Genomic DNA, 6,327 nt, shown 5'->3' with positions numbered 1-6,327 from the left:
CATTACATTCTATATGCAATGATATTAAACTTGATCTACCCTAAGATAGCATTTTATTCACATTATTTTTCAGTATAGTAAGATTTATTTTCTCTGTCATTCTCACCGAGGAGCCTAGCACAATGTACCAACCTTCAAAGTGAAGGTGAGGACAGATACTCTCCCTGCTATTGATAATAAAAGCATTTCACAAAGACAAATGGTAAGAGCAAAAACTGCACGGGCACGGTACCACAAATACCATCAATTTCCTTGTTTATATCATGACCTCTTGCTTATAAGATGTATAGCAGCAACATTTTTTGGTGTTACTGGACGTCCTGTGTGTAAAACTGTACATAAATTTAGCCTGTGTGAGGAAGTGCAGACAGCAGGTGAAAGTCCTGCCTGCTGAAGGTCAGGTTATTGTCTCGGTGCCAGTGTTTGGACTACTCCCCTGCTGCCCCGATGGTCCTGGATGAGATGAGCAGGAAGTAGTGTAATCCATTATATTCTAAAACCCAGCTGTTCTCTGCCTCCCCCTCCCATTCCCTTTCTCTCTGTCTCCCTCACTCTGTCTACGTGTATTTCTCTCACACAGAAACTTGATGGCTTAGAAAAGGAACAACATCTCTCTGATTAGGCAAGGACAATGTTGAAAGAGCAAGTCTAATTGTAAAGGCCTCAATAGTGAGATCAGAGTAACATGCTGTCTTAACATAATGTCATCACTTTATGATTAGATCCATGGCTTGTTATGAAATTGGGAATGAGGGAATTAGTGGGAAAACCCTGATAAACTATATCCCTATGTACTCATACTATTCCATATCTCATTATCCCATAGAAACATGTACCCACTTTGTTCCTATGATCAATGAAAAATTAGGATATGCTCGCTTTTATATAGGAGAGAGACTGTTGAGCAGTGATTCTGGCGTGCAAGTTCCCAGGCATACATTACATAAGTCTGCGTAGGACTGCGGTGGCAGAGAGGGAGAGTTGAGCGCAGGCAAACTCACGTCTGTGTTTTGACGCTGTGAGTGCAGAGACGAGAGAAATGGTGTCGCGCTGTCAGCTGCAGACTGCTGAAGTCTAATCTGGATTAGAGTTTGGCCCAGGCTCGAGCCAGGACTCTAATAACCAGATTATTCTGTATTCGGCTGACGCCTCCTACACCGAGCTCTTCCTAGAGGCGGGAAGGCACGAGGGGAGCACAGGCTACTACTTTACTCCGATGGCAAACGGTGGCGGGCAGCTGCCGCGGCTCTTTTGAATAAGCGGTCTAATTGAATGTGAATACGATCTTTTAATCGGAGTTTTGGCGGTTTGCAGTGAAGACAGGCTATAACCGGAGTAAAGTTGAATGAAGGTTTCGCCGCCGGCTGCGGTCGGTGGATGGTGCAGCACGCCGCGCGCGCGCTGCAGCATCCAGACGGATCACTGCAGCCTCCGCTTCCAACACACGGCGGCTCACACCAATGCCGTTTTTCATTCTGGACCTCTCCCAACTTCTGTCACTGAAATTACAGGAGCAGTCGGTCAAATACATGACGCGCAGGTGAGTCCTCTGCTGTTATTGATAGCAGTAACGGTTGGTTGTATTTCTGTGAAAGTATTATAATGTAATTTGCCTCAAACCATGCAGTAAAATAACCATTTCATTTTCACATTTACGCCTTGTGAAATGATCCTCCACAGGTGGGGGGATAAAGAATAGCCCACACTAACAATGCAGTGATGAATTTGGCATTTGTTGAAATTGCACTGAGACCTGCAGCAAAAAAAAGTTTAAACAAAAGAGGAGCTCAATGTGGACAGAGGCTGTATAGAGGGTTGGGTGCATATTGCTTATAAAAAGAGAATCAATTTGTCCATTATATTCTCGGGGATATCGTCGTGATGATTTACTTAATGAGATGAGGTATAGTTTTGCTAATCCTGACCATCTGATACCCAGACGAACACACAATCCTGTGCCAAATGTGTCAGTCATTTGGGACCAGGTCAAGTGGTGGTTTAAGGACAGGATTATAAACACAGGAATGCCATGGAAATAAACACTGCTTGCCTGTTAGGACATATTGTCAAGCAAAGGCTGTGCCATATAGGGTTCTCAGATCAGATCTGATACATCACACAATACCCCACTTGGCTTATTCTCAAGTTCCTCATAGGGGAAAAAAAGGCCTGTCTAGTTAGTCTTTGTTATCCTGCACAGTTATCTATTATATATATATATATATATATATTATATTATATTAGCCTCCAAGTGTCTTCACTGTCCTGTCATTTACCAAGGCACATGTCATTTTCCCTTGTGCCATTTGGGTGAGCACCTATGTAGAAACCTAGCTTGGATGTTAGAGGACACCGTGGCTCTGTCATTGGGTTATCAAGCAGGCACCACCTTGTCGTTGAATTAGGCCTATAATACCTCCAATCATCAAGACGTTCTGGCATCCCAGCACCCTGCAACCCCCTCTCAACACTGATCAGACTCTATCTAACTTCACGTAACTCTGATCACCAACCTTTTCCTCCCTATTGAACAGAGGTTTGAAGTCACCAGGGGCTTCACTGTTGTGATAAGATGACACCAGATGAGACCAGTTTTGTCTGATAGCAATAACACACAAACCAATGTTCAGCCATTTAATAGTCTTAACTCCTCCACTTGTGGAAGTTCTAGTAACATGTTGAAAATGATGTGACCTTTCTTACCTTTGAACAGTCCTATTCTGTTTGCAGTCTCGTCTTCTATAAGATTGTTTCTCTCCCACTTCCACACTCTAATGGCAGAAATCTGTCTGTTTTTGACTAGGCATTCTTTGAAAGTACAGGAAAGGACGTTGGTTACTGCAGAACCAGTTGTAGTTATGGGTTACATATGCTGCATGCCTTACAGTACATTTGTAACTACATTTAGTAATTCATCCTTTACTAAATATAAAACTACAAAAGATTGACCATATTAGCTGATGCGCCAAAAATAAACAATTAAATTATGTTTTTTGTGAGGATTCTTTGTTTGTTCTAAATATAAAATTACAAAATCTGCTTTAATTTTCACTTCTAAGGGACAAAGCAGTTTGAGGGAAAGTACCTGCAGGGTTCCAGGCATTCCCTCTGAAGTCCTGTGTCAATCCCCTTATGGCTGCACTTTTTGCTTCTGCTAAAACTCTGCTCATCCACAGGCCTGACTGGAAGACTGCCAAATCCCTGCTGACTCAATATTCCACTGAGGAGGAAAGATTTTCCCCTCTCTGTCAGCATGAACTGATCCAAATTGACTCCGAAGAAGAAATTGATTAGGGTAATGCAGGGGTGTCTGGATCAGCTTAGGCACTGGGGGAGTACCACTTTTGGCTAATTAGATATGACAAACAGCACAGCAGGTTGGTGCTATTCGTGCTAATATCACTTCTTATGAACAGTATGTAGAAAAGGAGAGAGACAGACAATGAGGGAGGTAATGAAATAAGTTAAAATATGTGACCTTACATACTTGACTGTAGCTACATGGTAACAGACTGGTTGTGGCCTTCTTGGACCTCCATGATTTATCTATTTGAATATAATTTGGTTACATTCAACACATGCCTATGATTTGTAATTTTCTTGTTTCGCAGAACAATGGCCCGGCATTGTGCAGGTGTCTTGATACTGCTACATTATCTGATAGCTCAATGTACAAACACCTGTTCAATGGCAGGAACACTAGTCACAGAGCAGCATTTGCTCTGTGAAAATCAAGAAACAAATACACATGCTACCTTATTGCATCCCTTTCTTTTTACTCAAAAGAGAGCTGCCCTGACATGACATGACATGCTCAGGAACACAAAAAAAGAATTTGCATTTTAGCAAAGTCTTTGCTCTACTGGTGGATTATGCCCAATGAGCTTAGCTCTCGCTGATATTCATTTGTCAGTTTCCATAAGTATGGAGACTCAGCACTGCACACAGGCAACTTTTAATACTTGTGACATTGCTTTATGAGTGTGTGTCTTTGTTTGTGTGTGTGTGTGGTTGACAGCTAACGCAACTGGGTGACAATGTATCTGAAACTGACAGACAAACTGATTGCCCATTCGTATCCCAATGGTTCATGTCCCAAGTGTCTCAATTTCCTGTCGTAAAAGCCTCTTTAATATAGGGGATTACAGTTAATCCCGTCTCAGTCTGGATCATACTGTAGCTCTTGACTCATAGTGAAGTGGGCTGCGTAGCATGCCTGCCACAATACATGTCAGCGAATGCCACGTGGAAACAAGCAGTGAAGAGCTCGGTGTGGATCCATATATTCTCCAAGCCCTGATTTCCCTAGGGAGTTTCCAATTACTATGCTTCTGAACGCCTAATGGACAGTGGTTAGGGCCTAGCTGGAAAACAACTTGTTTTCCTGGCAACATCCACAACCTGGAGAAGTCTAATCCTAACTGTAGGGCTTACTCTTTGAGTCATGACACAGATAATTTGTTATCTGGTTAAGGATAACTGGATTTAATGTACAATATATATAGTTGTGTGTGAGAGAGAAATAAGAAAGGAGATAGAGATGAAGAACCTGAGTGTAATTCTTGGCCACACAAACACACAGCCATCTCCCCTCTTCCCTGATCTGAACTGCTTTGTTAACAGTTTCTAAAGGAAATCAAGAAAACACAACACATGTACATGCATCTTGAGTCCTTTGTAGTGTGTGTGTGTGTGTGTGTGTGTGTGTGTGTGTCTGCTCCTGCTGGGCAGCAGTCTCTATGTCAGATGTTCTCTACACAGGAAACGGCAGCATGTGTTCTACACTCCTACTTTTACCATCCCCACAGGCAGATGCCAGCACAAATTAAGTTGGTGCCGCTCATGTTTCTTTCTCATACAATGTCCTGGAACAATACTGAAAATAGAGTTTAAAGGTTTTTTTTTGTCTTGTTCACGCATCACTTCAATCTAGACGGAGGTAGCCACAAAGTTAGTGAAGGAAGCTTATGATTGTAAGGTTGCTGTTTTGAATCCCTGGACCAGCTGGGAAAATCTAGGCTGTAATGGTCTCCCCTTCCTCACCTACTACTGTCAAGATGCCACAAGAGAAGAAGAAGAAGACTGCACGCATATGCATGGCCAAGAGAAGAAGACTGTTGTTGTACTGGGCACATCCCAATGCATGAAACTGTTTGAATGTGAAGCAAAGCATCACTGACAAAGAGCAAGGGCACCCAGTCATTAGATAACACACAGTCACATTCTGTCAAATAGACACACACACAGTCAAGCCAGTGTCCTAATATTTTCCCATCTGGTTTCCCTCCATATAGTCTCTCACAGGTCATCTAACATAGTTAATCTTAGTCTTGGATCATGGCAGCTAATTTGGGTATTAGCGGTTGTCTGACTGGCCTTGACTGGGATTAAACTCTCTGTGCTCTCTGCCGTCCTACTTCTCAGATGATCCCAGAAACAAAGGACCCAACCACCCCGTAGTTTATTTATATTTACATCCTGACTCAGACGTGATGTGACTCGACAGCACACACACAGAGAGCGCAACACACATGGCTCCCCTTATGCCTGCAGAGGAAAAGTAAAGAGGAGAGTGGGAGGGGAGAGAGAGCGGAGGAGATTAGAATATAAATGGAGAGGTGAAAGGGGAGAGAAGGGAAGGAGTCGAGATTAGAAAAGAGGTGGGGAGGAGAGAATAGAGAGGGTGGAGGTAGGAAGAAGAAAGTAGGTGAGGTCTATGGAGCAGACAAATGAGTAGCAGAGAAGGAGTTAGCAGGGGACTATAGGTGAGGAAAGGAGAGAAAAACCAAAAGGGTAAGGAAAGGAGAGTTGAAGGAGTTGCAAGGAGCCAGATTTCCAGCCGGGAGTCAGAGTAAGCTGACAGCCCTAGCTGTGGCTAAATGGTGTGGGCGGGGGTAATCAGTCACCAGTGCAGGATGGAGAAGCCTGCAGTACTGAGAGACTGCGACATAAGAAAAATAATTAGACCTGCAACAACCTCATCACACACACACATACAGTTAAGTGTTTTATCCTCTGTTGTATGCTTGCCAAGGTTATTAGTCCAGACTGTGTGGCTGGGTGATTGTTAAATGTTATGTTGTCATTAAATGTAATGTTATCATAAAGGTTTGGTGAAGCTGACAATAACAACCATATCTAAATATATTTTCCTTGTCCCTCACTAGGTTTCCAAGGTCCAACTTGATGGACTAGACTTGAGAAGGATGATTTCAGACTAGATGTGCCCATTGCCTCTCAGCTCTAGCACCATGCCCCACTTCCCAGGGGATTGCTGCTCTGTTTTTCTGACCACCATCTCACCATAGCTCCTGGGTGATGGCCAGC

The sequence above is a fragment of the Centroberyx gerrardi genome, chromosome 7, assembly GCF_048128805.1.
Source record: "Centroberyx gerrardi isolate f3 chromosome 7, fCenGer3.hap1.cur.20231027, whole genome shotgun sequence".
Classification (NCBI taxonomy): domain Eukaryota; kingdom Metazoa; phylum Chordata; class Actinopteri; order Beryciformes; family Berycidae; genus Centroberyx; species Centroberyx gerrardi.
The sequence above is the reverse complement of the archived record's forward strand: the minus strand, read 5'-3'. Positions refer to the sequence as shown.